We start from the raw sequence: 11,012 nt of genomic DNA on the forward strand, positions 1-11,012 counted from the left end.
TAGGGATAAGATATGATATTGTTAAATTATTAATTTTTCAATTGTTATTTCAGTAAATGTGAATCTTGTTACCAAAAATTTACCTCGATCGATAAGTTCACGTTCAATCGGACACTCCTTATCAACCATAGGAAAACTAAGCTACTCATAATATAAAATGCGAAAGTTTATCTATATAATAGCAATTATAATAAATTTATACTTTATTTTCGTTTATTGGAGATATATTAAAATATTAAAGCTTTGCTTTTAAATAAAAAAAAATGAAAATGAATTGTTGAATTGTATATTGAAAAAGCATAAGAATATATAATCTCTAAAAAATTTTATATATATTAATCAAAATTAATACATACAATATAATTAAATAGCCTGTATATTAATTATCATTGACTTAAAGTTATATTTAATAAATATTAAATATTTTTTAAACTATTTCAAATAGTTATAAGTTATTATATTTATTCCAAAAAGTGTTGCCATCTTCGATCAGACAGATATATAAAATTTTAGTAAATCAATCGAGAAATGAAATAGTAATTTCTTTAAAATGAATCTGATTTTAATTTAATCTCGAGAATTGTAAAATTTTTCAAATATAGATTATATTTCTTTATTATTAAAGATTTTACTTGGATTAAAGACTATTATTTAGTCGAATCGACTATTATTAAATCGAATACCACATATTATATCAACTATGATTAGAAAATGTGTGATTCTTATTGTTTCTAATTTGTCCCGCTTTATTGTACTCGAAAAAAAATATTTAGTCATTACCAAATTATTAATGTTAATAAAATAGACTGTATCTTTTTTGATTCCTTATATATGAACAATTCATTTTGTCATATAAAGAGCAGAATTCCAAAATGCAGTTTGTCTAAAATTTCATTTTTTTAATAAGAGATGGCGTAGTGGTCAGTGTTGCAAAAGATTCAAATTATAAGTTACTCTGAAATATTTAGAAAGCATTTTTTCATTATTAATTTATATACTGAAAAAGCATAGACATTTCGAAGTGCATTGTTTTTTAACTAAACTCAAGCACAATGCATTTGTTTAATAATTTTAGCAATTGTTTAGCAATTTTGTTTAATGTTTCACGTCCTACTGAATGGCACATTGTTGTTTTCTGTATAATACGTAATTTTCTTGTGTGTATGTAAAATTTCTTTCTTTCTCGTTATCTAAAAATTACAAATTTTAAACGCATTTTGAAAATCTGCTTCTCATGTATTAAGTCAATAATTTATAAATAAATATATCTTTAATTTGGCTTCAGTGAATTAATTAGTAGCAAATGCTTCTCTTTATTTAAACACAGCTTAAGGAATAATTTGTCGATGAGAAGATTTTAAGCACATTTTGAAATATAACATTATTTTTAAGATGCAATACGATGAAAAAATTGTTGCAAGGTTTTCCTAATTGTTCAAGCACTATCGTACTTATCAATTAAATTGCAATCAAAAACGAAATACCAATTAGGAAAACTAAAACTATTCTACTGTGTTATGCTCTAGAAATTACAAGATTGATCGATCAATCAATTAATTACGTACTCGCAATCTATTTGCGGTGACCGTGATGCAGTCACGAATTGTAGCACTAAACCCGGGATATGTACACATTGTTTGTTGCACATGTCAAGTACAAACCGCAAATTATAAAGGCAAATGATATTTTAACTTTTACATCTAATTAACAAGAGCATTGTATGCAAACACACAAAATTCTACTGATTTGATTGAAATTGAACGTAAAACTGAAAACATATATATTTATTGGCTATTACATATGTACATATTTTCGTTTATGGTCAGTTTATCGTTATCGTTATTGTATTTTAACAAATACGTATTTGACATTATTTATGTTTAATATTATAATAATTAATAATTAATTATATAAAGTCATTTAATCAATTATTTTATTCTAATTCTATTAATTAATTATAAAGATAATAGATTAACTTATCGCTCGTACAAATATTCAAAGTGTTCAGAAAGTACAGGGACAACTGAAAAACAACAAACAACGCTACCTCCGTAACATTGCGCATGCCAGATTGCGGTCGATTCTACGGTTCTGTTCTGAAACGACGCGATACCGCAATCGTATCTTTTTCCAACCCTCTCATTTCGCATCCATCGAAAACTCATTTGCCGCGAAAATTGTTTTTTTGACGTCAATACGATGCGGATGCGGTAGGTAGATAAATTATCCGGTTCCGATGACCGCCCATTTTGTCGTTGGAAAATATCTATTGTCGAATGCTTTGATGTGCATGAGAGCTTGTTATTAATGCTTTCATCGAAAACGGGATTCAATGCGTCACCACTTTCGATTGCTCGACCAGAACACGCGGACAATGTATGTTCGATTTCACGAGACTACCTTTCCCAGCGTCAGCATAACGAGCAAGCATGAGAAGCGAGGTCTGAAGCTTGCTCGCTGCTTCATAGCTTTGTAATAGAATAATGAACAAGAATATGCAACGATGAAGGAAAACGTGGCGAATAATAACTCGCTTTGCGTATACAAATTTTTATTTGCGTCAAAAAAAAAAAATTTCGTATTACTTTTCACAAATCGCATTTTGTATAGTAACAACATGCTGTTCAGGCAAGCGATATCTTGCGGCGCACGAATTAATCATAAATTGCAATTCATGAGTGTGGACAGGTCGATATCGTCGATTGTAACGTACACGTGCGACAACATGAGTTCTCGTTGGAAACCGTATAATCTGGTAGCAGTAATCTAGCCCATCAGCCTTTCGTCATTTGCGATGCGTTGGCTTTCTCGTCCGATAGTATCCACGGGCATCGGACGTCCGCATGATTCGAGAGAACGCATCTGCACCGGCACACGTGTCCAACGCGTTCAGTGCTCATGGCGGCTTTATACACGTACCCTTTATGGACAGAGCATATGGGTCACTGCCAGTGACAGGGAAATACTGCTGCTGCTGCTGCTAACTACTACCTTTTGCTCTAAGTTATAGCGGCGCGTATGGGTTCCAGTACCACATTGACCGCACTGTTTATGATTTTTCCCTTCTATCTTGTACCCATCCTTTCAATCTTGTCCAACAGTCGCATACACATTGAAGCATTTTCAAAATTCTCTTTAGCGCATCAAAAGAAAAATTCAGTCCTGACCGGTGAACGAAGATCTGCAAAAAAAATGCGCCACGTCTTTAAAATTGCCGACTGTATCACTTTTACGATGCAAATGAAGTACCTTTTAAAGCCAACATGTTTTTTTTTTCTAGAAATAACAAAATAATACTTTAGTCTTAAAATAATCTTTATTTCGTAAGTCATATCCATATTTATAAGAGAGACTATAATTATTTCCTTTTTTCACTTAGAGTTTGGTTTGCCGTTGCTTAATGCAATAATTATGAATTCATTTCATTTTCCGCTTCTTCGAATTCAACTCGTTTAATTTTCATGAAGCCATTGTGCTAAGGAAATGTTGCAAACTTATTTCACAACTTGTCCTTGACTTTTGCACTCCGTGCATAAAGAATATACAATTATCGTTAAAACTGAGAAATGAAATGATATAAATATTAAACGATATACATATATTATATTACATCAAAATTACTTAAACAGTCCATTCCTTAATTTTTGATAAACTTTTAATTCTCCATGCATTTATGATATATTAAATCGAAATATATCCCCTTCCAGTTGAGAAAGTACTACTGAATTTAAAATCCTCAAAGTCGATGAAGAGAAAATGTTCTCTTCAATATAAGTTGACGATGACCTCTCCAACTCGCTTACTCTCGTCAGTTCCTTTTTATTCCTTAACCACTTTGGTGAAGTCGCCGATATCGTTCGCGTCGATTCGGCTTTTCTATTGGCGTCGCCTGATCCACTCGAGTCCCTTGAATTTAAACTCAGTCGCGAGTTTCGCGTAATGAGGAAAATATGACTAGACTTCTGCGCGCCGAGTCGCTTCAGCAAGCGTTCAAATTATCGTTATGATGTGGACGTGACGTGAAAGAAGATGCACTTTCTATCCGTACTATTGTATATATACTCTTTGCGTTGTCGTAATTACGCGAATAATTTACTTCTGCAATCAGAACTGCATGTTCAATTAAAAGGAATGAAAAACGCGAAGCTTATATATGTGTAATAAGAGACTTGTATTATATTGTGGCTTTAATAGGAGTTACATGTACAATAAAAAATATCTTTCACAATAATAATATCTTCGTTATTAGGCAAATTATAATAATTATTTATAGAATGATTTTTTTAATAATCCATTATTATACAATGGTGCTGATATGCCAATACACAATATAGCTGACATATTATAATGTAAATTTTTACTTCAAAACGTTTTTAAGATATATTTTAATACATCACTTAATTATATATATTATACATACTCCGTCGCTGACATATAAGGAGCCTTTATGCAAAGGTAATTTTTTGTCGTACTTAATATTTTTATTTATTAATCTTTTAAACAAATCATTTTTTAAAATAATTTTTCAAATTTCTTTAGAAAGAATACAACTTTTTGTTTTTCTACAAAAATATTGTAACTTTTTCCTAGAGCGGAAATATAAAAAGTAAAAATTGTTTAACTCTATCGTGACTGACAAATTTTAATAGCGTCGAAAAGTATCCGATCCAATGGTTTTAGATTTTATGACACAGTTTCTCTAAATTTATATACGGTACATGTTTCAGAAATAATTAAGTCTGACAGAAGCAAGCACATGCAATTAGTGTTACAGAAATGGAGAGAATCGATTTTTAAAATTATATTTAGCGCCTCCCTTGTTAAGTGCATTTCTGGATAATGCACAATTTGCACATTTGCTTGCGGCGGCTGTATACATATACGTATGTGTATGTATATATGTACAGACTATGTACATAGAATGCGTTATTGATATCTTCCCATTTTAAGTTGATTTTATACATATATGTATATGTGACATTCGTATGTTATACATATACATACATACGCAGAATTTAGAATAGAATTTCAAGTAGGAAGACATCAATGATGCCCTTCTTGAATATTTTGTCCGTATTTGATATTGTTTCGGCCGTACTATTTCGTCTGTACTATTTATGCAAAGTTAAACAATAGCACGCCATTTTGCTAATGTAATCCTCTAAGCATAATAATATAGTTTGTTTTTCGAGGTTCCCACATTAAAGTAGTTATTCGATAAGTTAATTAAAGTTCTATTATTCTTTGATATCTAACATTGTAATATATCTTCTAAGTATTATTTTACTTTTTTTTGTAATTATATAATTCTTTAACTAAATACTGCATTTTTTTAAATAAAATAAATTTTAAAAAAATCTATTTGTAGAGAATACGTATTGCCACTCCTATTTTTCTTCGACCTACGTACAGTGTTATCACATTTGTATAAATGACATTCTAAATAATAAAAAATTCATACCTTTGAATCTAAAATCGATTGAATAACACTTAAACAAGTGTAATTATTAAGTTATCAATTTAAATTTTGATTATCAACAAAGTTATTGTTCAAAATATAAAAAAAAACAAAATACTACTTTTTCTCTATATGTATATACAAATTTAACAATATCGAATTACATCATTTGATAGACATCTTTTTCTTGAATTGCCTAGCAAAACTTCTTCTTTACGAATAAGATGAGATCCTTTATGAATATATCAAATTTTATTGCAGAACCATAGGTATAGTTCACAATAGAATCATAGAAACATTATTAAATTTTCAAGTACTTTAGCTACTTATTCATGTGAAATAAATCTAGTTATTTATTTCTGTTAACACTCTTATAATATAAGAGTGTTAACACTCTTATCATACAAGTATCATACTTGTATTAATGACTTTCTCAGATTTTTCCTTATTGCCTTATTCGTGATATCGTAAATACGCATGTCAGAATTTACGCGACATTATTGGGACAAATGTTTCCTCTCGCGACTACTCTATTCCAAAGACATCGCCTCACAATCGTGTAACGCTTAAAATTTCAAGCACGTGGTTCACGTAGTGGATTGCTAGATTTTCCTCATGAATGTGCGAACTTATGTTCCTCTACATTATATATTCACGAATCGCGCCTTTCAAATCGTATTGTAATTACACCAAATTTTTTAACTGTTTAATTTGACTTTGTTCAAGACGAAATATGTTTAATCTCTATTATTTATAATGTACTTTACCAAATTCAACCGCTAATATAATCTATTTTTAAAAAGTTGTACTTTTTATTTATAAAAGAAGTCGCAAGATACATCGTAAGTTTGTACTTTATTCGCGTGAATGTTTGAAGTAAGAAGCAAACAGACTCTAATGAGCAAGTTACACGCAAGAGAGTATTATGAAATGTAACTTACTATACGTGCTTGCGTGCTCCGTCATATAATAGTATCACAGAAATGGAATTGATAAAATCCATTACGGATTTATACCAAAAAGAAATTAAGAATTTTTTAAATTTAATCGACTGCTTAACTTTCAGTGCATAATTTGTTGTTAAATTATAATACATTTTTGTCTTATTTTTATATATATATATATATTATATAATTGTAATAAAAAAGTTCTATAATGTATATGTATATTGAATATAGAAAAAATACAATTACGTAAGACAGAGAAATCTTATTATATTTTACTAATTTAACTGACTTGAAGTTTGCAAAGGTAGTTGCTAGAAAAATTTTTAAATTATTGTTGCCAATTTTGTTAAAATATCAATTATAAATTTTTTTAATATAATATATTACAGGACCGTATATGTGTGTGATAACACGAACTATAGAAATCAAAGTCTAAAACGGTCTATCTGGATCTTAATACTTGTATGATTCTTGTGCGAATGTGTATATACTACGTATATAGTTCCCAGAAACACACGCCGAAATAATTTTTCGGTCTTGAAACACTAATTCTAGTCTAAACTACTGCAGTAATATCATGAATTAAATTGACTAGCAATTTAACAAATTTTTGATGCTTATTTGTATCTTCGGAACGATTTTAATAATGATGAATGACATATTAAAATCTGTAAATAATTAATTTTTATTGGGAAAAATATTACATCAAACCCGGATCTCCTTCTGCGCGAGCGTCTTAAGTCTTTAGACTACTGAGGCCTTAGTAATATTCTTTGCAATAATTGCCATATAAAGGAACAATGTCTCTTTAGGCGATGTAAATAAACAATATAATATATTATAGGACCGTATATGTCATTCAATATTATTAAGATCGTTTTGAAGATGCGAATAAGCATAAAAAATTTATTAAATTTCTAGTCGTGATATTATTGCGTTTGGTAGAATTAGCGTTTCAAAACCGAAAAATCATTTCGGCGTACGTTTCTGAGGACTACATACATAGAATATAAATTCACACAAGAATCATATAAGCATTAAGATCCAGCTAGACCGTTTAAGGATATAATTTCTAAAACATTTTTTTATTTTTATTAAATATGTTATAATACATTGATAATTGCAATACTTTATAACATTTGAACTATTTTAATTAACTATTAACGCACAATTAAAAACAAAATAATAATATGTTGTAATTAATATTTACTAATGTTATCTGTTATCATAAAAACTGATGTTATTAATAGTTCATATTCGAATTAGACATTGAGTACAACATTGAGTAGCGTATAATATCAGCTGTAATTCTAATATTATCTGTACTGTCACATTTCGTTACAAATCGAAATTGTCGCATCAAATTTACGATTATCGCTGTCACAGATAAAAATGTATATCTTTGACCTAAAAATAAAAAATGTAAAAAAAAATATTAATAAATTGATAATTAAGATAACGTTTTAATATTTAACAGAATATGTTGGATATTTAAATTCTATAGTAAACTTTTTTTATTTTATTTGTTTAATGTAAAAATAATAAATTTAATTGTGTAAACTCTAAGCCTTTTGGGATCTGTACTAAATAAAATATAAATATAACGATGATGGCTTGATGAAAGTTCTTTTTCATAACTTGATAAAAAATTACATTAACTCTTTCAGACCCAGCGTACATTGTAATGTATATCAAATATTCAAGATTCACATTATCCGTTAAAATTATTTAATTTTATCGATATCTAAGATCTGATGTATATAATAATGTAGGTATATGTTGGAAAAATTGATAAAATTTTGGAAAAATTAATTGTTTAGTATGAATTACTTATTTAAATAAAATAAATAAGTTAGAAGATTAATTTAACTGACGTACATGAACTGAATTAAAAAAAATTTTTTTAATATGTTCCAATAAAATCAGATCTGAAGGATTTAATCTATTAATTTACATTAACTTTTTATGTGTAGATTTAATAACTGTAGCTTAGTGTATAAAAATACCAATTTTATATATATTTTATAATATCAGTTTTATATTTCCTATAAGTTAGCGCAAAATAATAGGTGATATAGAAAATAATCTTTCTTTTAAAGTCTCTTGAAACACACGTAAAAATATTACATGCTAAGAAGTCGTTGGGAATCATCATTATTGAACCTTATCATTATTGAATATGGACTGATTATTTCCTGTTGCAGTTTTTCCTAATGAACAAAATGCAAAAATAAAAAACATATAAATATCTAAAAAAATAATATTTTTTGAAATAAACTTAAACAAGCTAAACACATAATCACTAAAAAAAAGTAATTATTATTGTAGAATACATGATATAAATAAAATGTTTTTACCATCTTATGTCGTTTTATTTTCACAGTCCAACCTGTAAATATGCTTCTGTATATACAATGTGCTGTAATAATTTTACTGATATCTATATGCATTGCCAGTATAAGCATAGTAGAAGATACCACTTCCGCAATAGCATTTTATCTACAAAATATGAATTAATCGTAATACAAATATATCTGTGTACTCAATCTTAAATCTTTATATAACAAATGAAATTACAGCAGCAAACAAATTTCTCATGTCCTCTAAGAAGTTCTCGTTGCGCACTTCGCAATATTTGCTCATGACATTATCTCGTACTTGCTCCACACGATTCCAATAACTATTAAAAACAATAATAATATTAAACATAGATTTTAACTCTTGAAAATTTGCCAGATTATAATCATTATTATATTGTGAGCAGTGTAATTTTCTATCTTTCATGGGGTGATATCCATGTTAGTACATCCATGTATAAGATAGATACAAACGACAGTACTAATAAAACGACTATTACTAATAAAAATAATTTACATTAAAAAAATATATCACTGATTTAGAATTTGTTTTGTTATTTTAGTTATTAAAGTTTCCATCTATCTATTGCTCCAGGTATGTTTCGAAATAATTAAGTCTCTTTCAATTTTTTATTGTATAAAAGTACAAACAAGATTTTTGTAGATTTTTAGAAATAAAAAATGCCAAAAAGAAACATCTAATGAGCAAAGAGTATATTCATTTAGGTAATTTACTTGTCCCAAAGTTCTTTAACTATCATATGCGCAGATATATAATATAATACTGTCTGTAGGTAGAACAGAGAGTCATAATTAAATTACAACATTATCATAGGATGTCATTTGTCATTTAAAAATAAACTTATAAGTTACAATTAAGATCATAATAATATCCTTACGATAATATTGTAACTTTTTGGACTTCCGTTTCCGGTGAGTAACTGAAAGGTTCGCTAAACTGGTACTAATATTGTAACTTTTGTGTTTTCTACGTAAGTCGTAATGCAAGAATTGATATGTTACAGTACAAATTGAATTCGGGAAATTATGTTACGAAAGATCGAAGAAATATTAAAACTTGTATACAATTGTTAATAAGACCATTTTAGAAAAGATCACATACCACCGAAGTGATTAAGTATGTATGGTGCTCATATAGCGAGTTAAAATAAAATTTAATTTGTAAACATCATATGGGTAAACATCATAGATGTCAATGTTTATTGTATTAATAAAAGCTAAAGATCTTACAAACATATCTACTTTAATTAAATAAAATGTGAAAGATAAATTATACTTTCGCTTTGATGAACTTAACTCTCTAATGGTACAAAGATCAGATGTGATTTACATCCAAAGTATTTTTTGTTCTACTACAATTATTTCACTAATATATATATAAACATATACTATACGTATAATAATATATACATTATATGCATACACATAATCATACATATATAGTGACAAAAAGTATTCGTTCAGAGAAAATATTTAAAAAAAAAAAACTTTATTTTTAAAAAGTAAATATTATCCAGCGGGTCACCGAATTGATGTCGAATCGATATTGATACAATAATTTTAACACCAATTTGACGTCGATTCAACGTTTAATTGACAATCATTTCTTGCTGGATAATTAATAATTTATTCATAAAAAATAAAATAGACTGTATGTTTCTTAAAATTATGTATACCAAAAAGTTGTGTAATAATATAGAAAATATATCCTCTAAAAAATAAGCGAAAATTAAAAATTGTATTATTTGGATGCTCAAAAAATATTTGTACAGTCAAGAAATTTAGCTTCTAAAATCAGAAATACATATAAAGTTCATTTGTTTATGTTAGAGCAGAATGTATTTAGTGTATAAAATTGCTAATTAACGTTTATTTTGTACAAATAAGACTCTTTTAATAAAAAATTTCTTTGTACGAATACTTTTTACAGTCACTGTATATAGTATATATTACACATGTACAGATAATAAACTTTTTTTAGAGTTTTATAAACGATCTATTTTATGATTTTATAATAAAACTTGCCACACACATAACAAAGACCTATAGAAAGGAAATCTATATTTATTTATTTGTTATATTTATATTTAAAAGGAAAACAAGTTTTTTTGATCACACAAAATTAACATGCCAAAATCTTTTTATCAGACATAAAAAACAGACTCAATACAGAAGCATAAAATGTAGATTTTAAATAGATTCAAAATTTTCATAAAATGTAGGTTTTAT

The sequence above is a fragment of the Trachymyrmex septentrionalis genome, unplaced genomic scaffold, assembly GCF_001594115.1.
Source record: "Trachymyrmex septentrionalis isolate Tsep2-gDNA-1 unplaced genomic scaffold, Tsep1.0 scaffold52, whole genome shotgun sequence".
NCBI classification, from domain to species: domain Eukaryota; kingdom Metazoa; phylum Arthropoda; class Insecta; order Hymenoptera; family Formicidae; genus Trachymyrmex; species Trachymyrmex septentrionalis.